Source organism: Lytechinus variegatus, chromosome 4 (genome assembly GCF_018143015.1).
Source record: "Lytechinus variegatus isolate NC3 chromosome 4, Lvar_3.0, whole genome shotgun sequence".
Taxonomy (NCBI): domain Eukaryota; kingdom Metazoa; phylum Echinodermata; class Echinoidea; order Temnopleuroida; family Toxopneustidae; genus Lytechinus; species Lytechinus variegatus.
Window position 1 is genome coordinate 65517470 of NC_054743.1, and position 15859 is coordinate 65533328.

The window sequence follows — 15859 nt, forward strand, 5'->3', positions numbered from 1 at the left end:
TGATTTCGGTGTCTAAAATATGGTTTCAAGGGTCAAATGATATATTAGGACAAGTGACAATGACGGTCAGTGGTGTAGTATGACAAACATTCGAAGATGGCTTCCAAAAAAGGAGTAAAAAATGTCTGATGTTACTTATGAAGGACATAGTTTATCAATATCTGTCTATGGAATATAAGTTTGGTGTCTAAGCCGTGGTTTAAACTGAGGGTCAAGTAATACACTAGTGTAAGTTACAAGACCACTCAGCTGTCTGTATGTTTGAAATCCAATTAGGTGACCTTAAAAACAAATGGGTGTAAATTGACGGTTGTTACTTGGGGATATCATTTTGGTGTCTACACCAGGGTTCCAATGGTCAAAAAATACTTTAGGACTGGTTACTATGATATGCAGTTATCCTTTTTGCCTTAAAATCCAAGTTGGCTTCAAAAATGGGTTCCAAAGTGACTGCTGTTACTTCCAAATGGACAAAGCTCAAACAGCTACTATACCTGTGAGAAATAATCTTGGTGCCTACACTTAAATACATGGTAATAAGTTATCATATTTCATGAGTTGGTAACAGCACCCATTTAGATGAAATTTTAGAATCCAGGATGGATTTTTTGACAAAATATAATGCTAACCAGCCTTGCTGTTTGTCCAAATGTATTATTTGACCCTTCAGACCACAGTTTTGACACAAATATTATTTTTTTCAGATAGATATTGTATATAGAACTCTGGCCATGATGGAGTGATATGAGTCGTTATAGATGCCTTTTTTGTTAACCCTCTTGAATTTGTAGGCAAACTGGATAACTGAATATCAATGTAACCAGTCAAAACTTATTATCTTAACCATGAAACCATAGTGTGAACACCGAAATAACATCTCCTTGGTGGATTTTAAATGAACTATGTATATTTTTAAAGTAGCAGTAGCAATTTTAGATTCCGATTTTTGGAAGCCATCTTGGATTTTCGACATACTGGACCACTGTCAGTCCTTGTTACTAATTTTCTGACTTTTAAAACCATGGTATACACATCAAAATCACATGCCCTTGACGGATACTACATGAACTATGTCCATTTGTAAATACCAGCGGCTAATTATACTGTTATTTTAAGCCATCGTGGACTTTAGGACATACTTGACCACCCTACGTCCTGTTACTTATCCCAATGCATTATTTTACCCATTTAACCATGGTATAGGCGTAAAAATCATATTCCCGAATATTGAAAAACTTTATATGTTGGGTTTTTTAAGTAGCAAGCATTTTTACGCCATTTTTGGAAGTCATCTTGGATTTTTGGACACACCAGACCACTAGATGTCCTTGTAACTTGTCCCGATGTACTTCTTCACCATTAGAACCATTGAATTTAGACCAAATTAAAGCCACTTAAGTAATAGATGAATTGTGGGGTTTTTTAGCCTTCGGCAGCCATTTGGGCGCCATCTTGGATTTTCCTGGTACCCTGGAGTGCTAATATTTACTCTAACTTGTATCAATGAATACGTTTACCCACTGGACCAAGGAATATGAACCGCAGTAGGATTCTAGGGTTGATAATGGGTGAGTAATATCCAGTTTCAGTTACTGGCGGCCATCTTAATAATGGTATTTATTTATTCATCATCGTAATCTCAAGCAAGCATATACAAAATGATTTACATAGTACTACATGTATATAAAATGATTGAAATACAAAACATTATTACGATAGCAGAAATTCTGAAATTTAGTAACAATGTTTACACAATAGGTGGCCTGTAACAAATTCCAAATACGTATTACAATTAAATGTTAAATTAAATAGAATGAGCACTTTACAATAGAAAAGTAGAGAGGAGAAAACAAAGCAATAATGCTATTTTGGTCGAGTGCCCCCCCCCCGGATTTTTGGTCGTATATATTGACCCGTCTATTGTCACCTCTGCGCTTTCAAAGAATATGTAAGGTTTATAATAATAGAGTGAATCGGTTAAATGTTTTCTTGCCAAGGGGGTATATCCATGGGCCTTTTCACACGAGAATCGGTGCTTGAAAGGTCACGCAAGGTCGGCGCAAGGTCCGTGTTGCACCCACAAATGTAATAACGCCCACAAAATATGTAATAACACTTTACCCACAAATGTAATAATTTCACCCACAAATTTAATAATGACTTTACCCACAAATGTAATAAATTTGAAGGGATTTTTGACGAATCCGTTCTAAACTAAAATCCTATAGTAATGCATTCGTATAGACCAATTTCACGGCCTGTTTATGTATTTGGCCCTCTATCGGCGACGCCATTGCTGCGGTGTGCAAGTGCGCTGACCGCGATTGGCTCTGTGTACAAATTCAATGAAAGATTACAGATAAGCTCTGTCATTAACTTCATCATAAAACAATAAAATAAAGCATGGACACCTGGGTAGACGATGTAAGACAATGGCCATATCTGACCGATGAAGGTATGATGAATTTCTGCACTTTGGCTACTTTTTCCCCTTAGTTTTGTCAGTAAAAGTGAGTTGATGATGACCAAGAATCGCTGTTGGTTTTCATCAGGGAGCTCACATCTTGTTGCTAGTAAATTGTGTTAGAGTAGCGGGAGAGTGAACGAGAGAGAGAGAGGATGAGAGAGGGGAGAGGGGGGGAGAGTATGTGTGAGAGGAGGGGGATAGTGAGAGGGGAGAGAGGAATAGTGAGAAAGGGGGGGGGGGTAGTGATAGAGAGAGAGGGGGTGGGCTAGTGAGAGAGTGTGTGAGAGAGGGAGAGAGAGGGATAGTGTGTGTGTGAGAGAGAGAGAGGGACTGATATTTCCATCTAAGTCCTTTCTGTTGATGTTTTTTATCCACTGGCGACGCATTCCTTCATCACGGCCTGGAAACCTATGCAGGGAGTACGGCTTCACACACAAACAGGCTTCATGAGTCCAAGGCGAGTGAATTTCACATTCACTTTGCTTCCAATCCTGAAGCTGTCTCCAATTGTTGTGGCAATTGAACCCAGCACAGCTGCGACCGGCACTTCTCCGATTAATGCTCATTGTGAATCTTACAAGAAATCTGCTCAATTGTTCCAAAATAAAAAAAAAATCGAACGAATGTACCAAATACCCTATTGACTTGTGTACTATAAAAGTTGATTCGCCCACCGCAGCATGGCGACCAGTCTGCTGCCCTCTCACGTTGTGAAATTGGTCTATAGCACAAAGTGCAAAGTGTTTGTTGGAGATAAGTCTAAAGTCTTTTTCCAGACCAGGTTGTTTCAAAAACTATTATATAAGTCCAAAGTCTTTTTTCCAGACCCGGTTGTTTAAAATATTATTAGATATTCCAAAGTCTTTTTCCAGACCCGGTTATTTCAAAAATTATAACATAAGTCCAAACTAAGATACGATAATGATATTCAAGGGGAATAAAAATGAGAATCGAGCGTAGTCTTTTCTTCAGACCAAGTTAATTAAGACCGGTAGAATTAATGTCTTTGTTGTTGTTTCAACTTATATGGCTTATATTGTGAATATATGCGATAAGAGTAAATCGAGAATCAACGTTGTCTTTTCTCCAGACCTGGTTACTTAAAACTTATAACTTAAACCCTTATGTCTTCATATAGCACAAAAATGCAGTCTTTTTTCCGGAGCCGGTTAATTGGAAATGACAATATAAGTCTAAACGAAGATAAAATAACGATATTCCAGTGGAATAGAACTGAGAATCGAGCTTAGTCTTTTCTCCAGACCCATTAAATGAAGACTGGTGGACTTAATGTCTGTAGTTGTTTCAACTTATTTGGTGTATTATTGTGAATACATGCGCTAAGAGTAAATTGAGAATCAAGCGTAGTATTTTTTCCAGACCCGGTTAATTCAAAAATTGAAATATAGGTCCAAAGTCTTTTTTCCAGACCCAGGTGTTAAACAAATTATATGTTATGTCCAAAGTCTTTTTTCAGACCCGGGTATTTCATTCCTTGAAACTAAACTTAGATAAGTGTGAATTTCTTTTGTTTGGCTCTAAAGTGCAGCTCAACAAAATTGATGTCAATTCCTTTTCATTTTCTGGCCACACAATTCATTTGTCTCAAACTTGCCGTAATCTTGGAGTAAATTTTGATTCACACATGACGATGTCTTCCCAAATTTCAAATATCTGCAAATCAGTTCGGTATCATCTTCGCAATCTAGGATTTATCCGGAAATATTTATCTAAGTCCGCGACCGAAAAGATTGTACATGCCTTGATTTCCTCCCACCTTGATTTTTGTAATGCCCTTTTGTTTAATTTACCGCAGGCTCAGTTACATAAGCTTCAGAAGCTCCAGAATGCAGCCGCTCGCATTGTCACTTTGTCAAGTAAACGCTCACATATCACCCCTATCTTATATTCGCTGCACTGGCTCCCTATAAAAAACCGGATTATCTTTAAGATTTTGTTACTTGCCTTTCATAGTATTCGTGGATCAGCACCACAATACAGTCTTTCATTTACCAATCACTACAGACCAGGCAGATCTTTGCGCTCATCCACCTCTGGCTTACTTGTCATTCCGAAAGTTTCAAAAACTTGGGGGAAAGATCATTTGCTTTTGCATGCCCCACTTTGTGGAATAGCCTTCCTGAAGACATAAAAAAATGTACCTCTGTCGAAACTTTCAAAAATCTTCTAAAAACTTTGCTATTTAAAGGGGAAGTTCACCCTGACAAAAAGTTTATTGTAAAAATAGCAGAAAAAATAATAAAAAATATTGCCGAAGGTTTGAGAACAATTCATCAAATCTTTAAAAAGTTATTAGAATTTCAATTTGCTGATTTGTGACGTCATATGCGAGCAGCATTCCTACATAGCGAATGGTAAAAAATCAATGAAATGTCATTTTCTCAGAAAATTGAAAAATGGTTTTCACTGTAACTTTTGTATATCAACAGACAAATCATTTCACACCCGATCATGAAAAGAAAACAAAATTAAGTCATCAGGAACCATACAAAATTTGAAATTCATACATTTTATATTACATAACACATGGGGCAGCTGCTCGTTTATGACGTCACAAATCCAAAATTTTGAACTCTAATAACTTTCTTACTCTTTAACGGATTTTCCTCAAACCTTCACCAATATTTTTTACTATTTTTTCTGCTATTTTTACAACAAAGTTTTCTTCAGGGTGAACTTCCCCTTTAACTCTTAGCTCTTTATGCGCCTTGAGCACTCTACAGAGTGGATTTGGCGCTTTACAAGTCTCATTATTATTATATTTATTTAAGTCCAAACTAAGATACGATAATGATATTCCAGTGGAATAAAAATGAGAATCGAGCTTAGTCTTTTTTCCAGACCCAGTTAATGAAGACTGGTGGAATTAATGTCTGTAGTTGTTTCAACTTATTTGGTGTATTATTGTGAATATATGCGCTAAGAGTAAATTCAGAATCAAGCGTAATCTTGACCTGGTTACTTAAAACTAAAAACTAAACCCTATAGTAAGCGTTCATGTAGCACAAAAATGCAAAGTCTTTTCTCTCGACCCGGTTACTTAAAACTAAAAACTAAACCCTATATTAATGCATTCATATAGCGCAAAGACATTTCTCCGGGTCATTTAAAACATTCATCAAATCTTTTAAAAAAGACCACACAATCTATTGATGTTGAATAACATGAAAATAAAGTGTAGACATTCATCCATACCAGATTATTTCAAAATAAGAAATGATTGAAAAAAAAGATCCTCCACTCTTGGTAATGTTGAATTCCATGAAAATATAGCATAGTCTTTCCTCCAAACCCAGTTATTCAAAATTATGACTTACATGTACATTTTCAAAAGAGTATAAAGACCCCATAATCTTATTAATGCTGGAAAACATGGACATATACATGTAGCGTAGTCTTTCAGCCCGACCCAGTTTTATTTTTCAAAATTACGCTAATAGTAATAATAAAAAATAAAAACCTAAGACCAAACAATCCTTCAACCTAAGAAATGTTTTAAAAAGAAGTTTAGAGCGTTGTCTATGGTCCAGACCTAATCATTAAAATAAATGCGCAAAAAATCTTCTAACATAAGACCTTATCATATTCTTATTCTTGTGGAATAACGCGAGTTTTAAAACGTAAACTTTTCTCCAGACCCGGCTATTTAAAAAATGAATTTACAAAACTTCAGATCTAAGACCAATCTTCCAAAGTTACACCTAGTAAAGAAATATGTCTTTACCCCACACCCAGTTTTTTTAATAATACTAAGACCCCAACAAAACATTGCAATAATGCATGGGTAAAGCAAACATCCTTCCTCCAGACTTGGTTATTATTTGAAAAAAAAATGAAATAGTTTTTACAAATATTCTAAAACGAAGACCCAATAATCTGATTACTGTGGAATAACACGTAGACCAATTGTCGAAGATCGTCTTTCCTCCAGACACAATTATTTCAAGAATAAAAAAAATCAATAAAACCCAACCCCCAACAACGAATCTAAGAACCAACAATCCTCCAAATTAAGACCATGCATGTAGAAAAGCACATGTTTAGAGCGTTGTCTTTATTCCAGACCCAGTCATTTAAAAATGATTTAAACAATCTTAAAAACATAAGACTTTGTCATATTCTTATTCTTGTGGAATAAGACGAGTATTATGCTTAGTCTTTCTTCAAGACCCGGTTATTTAAAAGATAAACAAATATTGAAAAAAATCACAGCTAAGACCAATCTTCAAAATTAAACCCAGTATAAATGCTTGGGCTTAGAGTAATGTCTTTACCCCTCACCCAGTTCTCTTAAAAATACAAATTAAGCGAAACATTAATCTTAAAACTTAGACCCCAACATCTTCCAAACTATAAAACCCTTGTGATAACGCATACTTAATTTGACCAGACCAGCTTATTAAAAAAAAAAACAGAACAACAAAACAAACATTTAAAATTAAAACCCTCTTCCAGCCTAAGATCCTGTAATATATAATGTATTTAAACATTCACTTTTTCTTCCAGGCAAAGAAATTTATAATTAATAAAAACCATCAAAACTTAGAGCCCGGGGAGCATTTCATGAAAGGAGTTGTCTGACGTTTAATCCGACAAGTCCCATTTTATCCAACACTAACCATGGAAGCACTGCATCTTAGCCAATCAACATCAAGGTCGGACATAAATGTTGATGAAATACTCCCACAATCATCTTATTCATGTTGAACAGGCACGAGAATAAGATTGAGTCTTAGTTATGAAGATTTCATTTATCTTATATTTGAAAATGACAAGGTCTGGAATAAAGAAAACTCTCTAAACTTTTATTTATTGAAGGTTATTAGTTTGAAGGATAGTTGGGTTTTAGATTCTGTTGTTCTTTTTTAAAATAATTTTGTTATTTTGAAATAATTGGGTCTGGAGAAAGACTACACCATATTTCCATGCTATTCAATGTTGATAAGATTACAGGGTCTTTGTTTTGTTGTTGGTTGTTGTTGTGATTTTATGATTTTTATAAATGGGTCTGGAGGAAAGACCACGCTATATTTCCATGTTACTCAGTATAAATAGGATCGTGGGTCTTTGTTTTGTTTTCTTTTTTTATTATTACTATTTTATTATTATTATTCATCATGTGTTATTTGAAAGATCTGGGTCTGGATGAAAGACTATGCTATATTTCCATGTTATTAAACATTAATAAGAGGGTTGGGTTACTTTTTGCCTGATTCCACCAGTTTTAAATAACTGGGTCTGGAGAAAAGACTATGCTCGATTCTCATTTTTATTCCACTAGAATATCATTATCGTATGTTAGTTTGGACCCATATTATAATTTTTGAAATAAACAGGTCTGGAAAAAAGACTTTGAACTTATATAATAATTTTTTAAACAACTGGGTCTGGAAGACTTTGGACTGATATTATAATTTTTTAATCAACTGGGTCTGGAAAAAAAGACTTTGGACTTATACAATAATTTTTGAATCAACAGGGTCTGGAAAAAAGACTTTGGACTCTTATAACAATAAAAAAGACTCGGTCTGGAAAAAAGACTTTGGACTTATATACTAATTTTTGAAACAACCGGGTTTGGAAAAAAGACTTTGGACTTATCTCCAAGAAAGACTTTGCACTTTTGTGCTATATGAATGCATTCCTATAGGATTTTAGTTTAGAACGGATTCGTCAAAAATCCCTTCAAATTTATTACATTTGTGGGTAAAGTCATTATTACATTTGTGGGCGATCAAAAATTATTACATTTGTGGGTAAAGTGCATTATTACATTTGTGGGCGAAATTATTACATTTGTGGCCGTTATTACATTTGTGGGCGATTATTACATTTGTGGGTGTAACAGTCCGCCCCTCAAGACCCGTTAAGACGTAAAATTCGTAAAGTAATTTGAGTGAACTTAACTGGAATTCACCTCCGGAGTAGAATTTGAATTTGTGGTTGTGATTATCGTTCGTGATTCTAGTTTGGTTTCACACATGCTAAAAAATCGTCCTTAGAATTTTTTTTCAACAGGAATCATCATTCAAATTACAATTTTGCACCGTGTGTCCCTTACAAAAGTCCCTTACCCAAGAGTTACTAGAAAAATAAAATTTCAAACAAATAGGTTCGTTGCTGCATTAGGTTTCAAAATTTTCATCTTTGATCTCCTATTTTACCACTTTATCAGAAGAACTGGGAAAAGAAAATATTTCAAATAATGATCATTCGAGGACTTTGGGATGTTTAGATTATTTTTACTATTATCATTGTTATTATTTTGTCCTTATAGCCACTGATAGTTTTTTAATATATTTCATTCGCATTGATTTTGGTAAAATATTCATGAAGGACACGCGATACAATGAAATAAATTAGAACGATATATGATATTGAACTATCAAATGAAATTTATCTTTGATTGTCTCTACATATATAACTAAGTTTTCTCATAAATACTGTGCATTCTAGGAAAATCTGGAAATTGAAAAGCCGTGTGGACGGAATGCTTCAGAGGACCTGGCTGAATTTATGTGCTCTTCAAACACCCTGAGATCTGTGACGATCAGTATGCCTGTCTTCCCAGCGGATGGACATATGCATGATGTGTTTTACTCGATGCTTGCTCTTAATGCCACTAATACAAGGGTACGTAGAACGATGATTTCTTCTTCATATAACAAATAAGAAGTGATGTTAATCAAAGTTTATGTTATCATCAGTGTAAAAAATAATTACATATTATAACCAAGAATAATAGTAATCACCACTGCGACTATCTGCCCTTTATGGAGAATTGTCTTGAGGAAGATAAATTTCTATTTTTATTATTTATGCCTAAATACCCTGCACTACATGTACGTTTAACGATGATTTTTTTTTTGTTTCACATAACAAATAATATGCACCATTAAATGATAAAGCGTCAATCACAATAATCTTTATGGTTCATATTTTAATGACAATGGAGAATTGTCTTGAAGATAAATTTCTATTTTTATTATTTATGCCTAAATACCCTGCACTACGTTTAACGATGATTTTTTTTGTTTCACATAGCAAATAATATGCACCATTAAATGATAAAGCGTCAATCACAATAATCTTTATGGTTCATATTTTAATGACAATGTACCTCTACACAGAGCTGGCCGGATAAGGGCTGATGACAACGATTCGCATGTGTAACATATACAACATAGCCCGACAGAGGGCAGCAATCCACAATGGCGTAACCACTTTTTCTTTGCCTCTACTAACTTCTTTAACTTTCTCTTCTATTAACTTTCTAAATTACTGCAATTACTCATCTGACATCCAAGTAGCTTGTTAACTGCAAAATCACGTTTAAACCATATAATCACATTTAAGCCATGAAAAACACAACTCAACTGTTAAAATATAAAGCAATACAACTATTTAAACAATAACAGTAACAGTGATGCAAACTGACCTTCATACAAATTCCACTAAATTTAAAAGAAAAATGCTCAACAGTAAATATTTTGACTCTGCTAATAATCAATGTCTTATCAATTACTCAAAGTGCCTGTAACACTATTACTAACTGTACATAGTGTACATACCAGTTCACTTACATAAATAATGACTGTCTTATTGATAATTCAAAGTACATGTATCACTATAACTAATCATTGTCTTACCACTAATACAAATTAACTGTAACTATCATCAACTACAATGTATATACAAGTTCACCAACATACACTACATACAACTCAATTGAAATAACACCATAATTACTTTCTCCACCTACTAGTATAATTATCCCATCAAAATACACATGTCATAGACAGATAACAGCTTACCATGGCAACCTTTTATCTTTCTCTTTAACATAATAGGGAACTACATAAAAGCGTACTTCTTTAAACAATGAAGAAGCTATGTAAATACAGCAACTATGATAAAAATCAATTTCCACCAATGCAAAACATTACCCATATAAATCAGCCTGAGTTGTTTGTAAAACACACAAGGCAAAATATAAGTGTCTCGATACCATGAACTAAAATCAAGAAAATAAGCATTTCCTTTATACAAATCCTTGGAATAAAAACTGAGCAAGTGGCATGCAAACTGCTTTCTATCAATCTCCAAACATAATTGTAGTAATAAGTCTAAAACTTACCAAATGCCGTAATATATATACAAATCAAATAAAATCATCCATAAAATCATGAATGGACTGTGCACGTTTGACATGTATATAAAAATGATAAATAAGTATAAATCACCAAAACATACACACATATGTACATAACTCCCTACCTGCAACATGAAAAAAAATACACAGATAAGTAATAAGACAAAAGTCTATCTAACTTGGACAGCTGATAAATTACATCAAATAGTTATTAACTGATAATATGCACATATGACCACTCAATAAACCATCAGCCAAGATAAAAATATTTAAGACTATAGTCCAAGCAATTCACAATAAACAATGCATAAATAGCGAGCACCATATAGCTGTAAAAATAGCAATACTGACCATACCAAAAAAAAATTAAGGGCAATAAACTTGGGGGGGGGGGGTACGACAATAAAAGCTGATCAATGCAAAATACATGTTTCATACAACAATGTCATTGTCATGCTATATACATGTCAAATTCAAATAAATGAAACAATCATATGCACCAAAAATTTCAGCAAAAACAAAGGAAAAATAGACATTTATCAAAACACGCTCATACCATGAATAGCAAGCACCTGTTAAAAATCACACTACATACGAGATCAGACACATGTCTCATAATTACATGGAGCAATCAAATCAGTTTAAGTAGTACATCACAACACGAAATACTAAATATACAATAATACATGAATAAGAAAACCATATTCATATAACGACGTTTAATTAGCAGGGTTATAAGCCCCAAACAAGTAGTCCATACAAACAAGAGTATAAAAACATTTTAAAAAATACTTAAGGCCATCAAGTATACGCTAATATCAATGAGATGAAATTTCGACCAAAAAAATGACGACATCAAAATTTACGAGAAACAAATTAAGCCAGGGTGAACAGACGTCCCGTATTTCCCGGGATTGTCCCGTATTTTGCTCCTGTGTCCCGGTGTCCCGACAAACCTTCCCTGGACGCCTATATGTCCCGTATTTCAGAATATTGAACAAAATGCAGTTAAGACATTTAAAAATGACGAATTTTCATTAAATAATCAACAGCTGACGAAGCAGGGACAACAATTAAATCGATAACTGTAAACTTTTGCAAGTTCTTTGGCGATTTCTTGCTAACCCAGTTATGGCAAACGAACTGGCCTCCTGCCTGTTATGGCAGGCTACTAGCTAGGCATGTATAGGATCGAAGCAAATTCTCAATTGTGCAAACAATCTCACATAAACAGTTTTTCCACCAAAATAATCACAAAATCGGCGGGAAATTATTATAATTATACTACTGATTTCAGATTAATGATTTAGAGATGTAATCAGAGGAACAAGTTATTGACTTTTCATAGATCTAGTTGTTTCAGCTTTCGTTTCGAGTCTTGGTGTGTACGATGCCGCGATGTTTCACCTAATTTTTAAGTTTGAAAATATGTTTCACTTTGAAATTTTATTCATTTTATTATAAACATTTTATTTCTTAAATTTCAATAATACATTAAAAAAAACACCAAATAAAATTATGATTTTTATAAGATGATTTGATTTTTTTGTTTACTTGAGGTTTGAACTTTTCCCTTTTCTTTCTTTTATATATACCCTAACCTTTATGCTTGCCCTATTTTGTTCCATCTATCTTTATTTCCTCTCTTTCTTTCCTATAGACATTTTATTTTCCCTCTCTCTGTTCATTTTTCTTTCTTTCCTTCTTTCTCTTACTTTCCTTCTTTATCAAATATCCTTTTTTTATTTCCTTCATTCTTTCTTACCTTGGCTTCCTTTTCTCTTCGTCTCATGTTTCTTTTCGGTCTTTCTATCCTCCCATTATTTTCCTTTTTTTGCGTTCTCTCCTCCCTTCATTCTTCCCTTGAACCGCTCTTTCTTTCTTCCTTTCTTTATTTTTTCCATTCTTATTCTTTTCCGTTATTCTTTCTTTCTTTCAAAGAATGAAGGAAACTTGAATATTTTCTTCATTATTTCTTTGCTCCTTCTTTTTCTCACCCTTTCCCCCTTTAATTCTCTCCTTTATTTTGTCTTTCAGACATTTTATTCATCTTCCCTTCCTCTTTCATTTTTTCTTTCTTTCTTTCAATCTTTCTTTCTATATTTTTTTAAAATTTATTTATTTGTTCCATTTCAAACAATGACGGAAACCTTTTTTTTTTATCTCTTATTATTTCTTTCATCCTTCTTTTATTCTAACTTTCTGTTATTTTTTCTGTTTTCCTTTATTTTCTTTCCTTCTCAATCATTTCTTTTCTTTCTCTCCTTTATTCTTTCGTTCACCTTCTCTTCCAATTCTCTATATTTTTTCCCAAGTCTAACACTTTGTGCGGGCTTCTTTGTTGATCTTCGTTTGTCAATTGTCCCGTATTTCATTTTGTGAAATCTGGTCACCCTGAATTAAGCCGTCTAGTATTCGCAAAAACAGAAGCATCCTGGGTAAAGGCTAAGAGTCCATAGTTCATCCATCATGGTACATGGGAATAACATGGTCCAAAAAGTCTAGAGAATCAATCATGGGTAGCGGTTATAGATGTTGTCCGGGGGGCGTCCATGAGGGGGTCCCAATCTCAAGCTGAAAGGGAGACCTGGCCGAGTACGAGCGATCATGGGAGAACGACTGACGAGACGACAACTGAGAGCGCTGTATCGAAATGCGCAGGGACCGGCGCTGGGCCATAGGTGTAAGAGGACCCATTAGCAATCGTGACCGAACGCCAAGAAAGACGAACAGAGATATCGTTCACCTCTAAGAAATGGATACCAGTTCGGGCTAATTCGGTATCAGCCTCGACGACTAAGCCTTCAAAGATGAATTCATTATCATCCCTTTTAAGTACAAGCTGCGTCTCTCCAACAATTACATAAGGCAGGCTTGAACTATCGACATGACACATACCTGAGGACGTGTCAAAGATAACAGCACCAAGACTCAGAGCAGTTGAGAAACCTATGAAATTCTGTGATGACCCACTGACTGAGGTGACCTAGACACACTTCTGACCATAATACAGGTCAATAGAGGGCACTCGCAGACGGAAAAGGAAGGTCAGTAAAAAGCCTCTGCCAATTGTGCATTATTTTCATTATTTTCCGCCTTCAAACGCCATCTTTTACTTGCACCATACTATTTAATCAAGTTTTGAGCCTACTTCTGCACAATTTTTAACCTCATTTGTTGGTCTATAACCACACTATTGGAATGAAACTGTCGCCGAGTATTACTTTGGACAGAGACGCCATTTTTTGGTCCTTGCTGTACATACTGTGCATTATATCCCGATCCACGTTATCTCCAAGATTCGAATGTCCGCAATTAACATATGAACAATGGAATCGGTGAACGAGGACCTACAAGCTACGATACACTCCCTTCACCATGATCTTGCAAGTGGTGCAATACTTCCTAACAAAGCGGGTGACTGTCTTGGTGTCATCATGCAAGACTTCTTGAGATCTAATCCACTCTTCAATTCTGTGAAAGAATCGACCAACCTACAAGGGTTTCGGAGACAGCCAAGTAAATCTCTAGATCAAATGAAGAAATTAAAAAACTCTCCAGAAAAAGGCCTTCGGTGAAAATTCAACCCCCAATGACCGATCACAGTTCTACGATGCGCTTCACACTTACAACTACCTACGCAAGAGTCACTATTCAAAGATGAGAGAACGATCTACTAAACATGAGGAATCACGCTTCAGAAAGAATTTTTAGAGCTTTAGCAAGCACGCAGTCGACGGCACTCTTTTCTCAGGAACCCAGACCCCTTCCTTCTCCCTTGACACCGCAAATGAGCACTTTTTCATCAAAATATGGCACAGAGCCACCTTCCATTGATGAACGCGATTTAGATTGGGTGAAAAAAATAGCTAGTGAGATTGAATTTCCTTTCGACCGTAGACCCATCAGGCCAAAGGATGTCAAAGTTACACTACAGAGTAGGAGGTCGAAATCCTCACCAGACCCGGATGGTATTACCTACGGCATCTTGAAACGATTAAGTCGGAGCACGTCTAATATGACGACTGTAACAAATTTATTCAAGTTGCACCAACACCTCGTCTCGTAATTTTAGCAATAAAATTTAAGAAATTAGATCTACTTAATTGTATTCACGACGTGTTACGAGTGTTAGACATACATTGTTACGCGCGTTACTGAATAATTTCAAGTTCGACATAAAAATTCCTGAACTGCGCACGCGCACTCGTCGCTTATACCTACATGTACCACAAAATTTGACTGGAGGCAGTGGTGATTTGGTGGGTCGTCGTTTTCATGTCATTACGAAAGGTAAGAATGAATTAGTTCATAAGTTTTTAAATGATTTTCTTTTCATGAAGTCATGGACAATATAAGTAGAATTGTTACTGTGGATCTGACTCTCGTCATTTGATGAGGCATCGCGTTGGCCACATTCCGAACTAACGTTATACTCAGCCATGCACACACAAGCCCGCGGCCGGCGAAGACCTCGTCATCGCGGTGCCTTGGTCCTGTACAAGTGTCGAAGCCGGTTCGTTGTGGGGAGGCTGCTTACTATTTTTTTTACCGATCACAGCCGGGGATCACATTCACAGCCAGGCTAAGTTCAGAGTCTCATATTGGCAGATTGGACCTCATTTTAGGCAAAGACAAAGTCAAAGTGCAAACAGGGAATGGAGGGCATGGTTAAGAGCACTTAGGCCAGGGTCTAGTTATCCAATGTGTACAAGGACTAACCTTGTCCCGAGGGTAACCCTTGTGACTTGTGTGGTGAGATAAGGTTGGCAATGTTTAGTCTATTTTCTCTTGTTTTGAGGGATAAATGCTTGATTGCCTTTAGACCCTACACCAGATTTTCACAAAACTTTGCATGGAATTGTATGTTTGGTATGACCTACACAGCAATAATGCAAATGAATATGCCAACAGTGTTTTGCACATGTGATTTGTGGAGGAAATTGCTGCAATAGATTTTGAACCTTCTAGTTAATTTACATTTAAAAAGTATACCCATTAAACATCGATGGTTCATGTTGTCTTTTCTAAGTTAATCATACCATCATTGTTTGAATGCAATTCTCTAACCTTATTTATCTCTTTTAAAATATATATCATAGGATGAAGAAAAGGATCTCTCATTGGCAGTGGTAGGGAATCCTGACACTTGTGTGCACATTGAGGTTGAAGGCAATGTGATCGATAATAATAATAATAGGCATTTGTATAGCGCCATC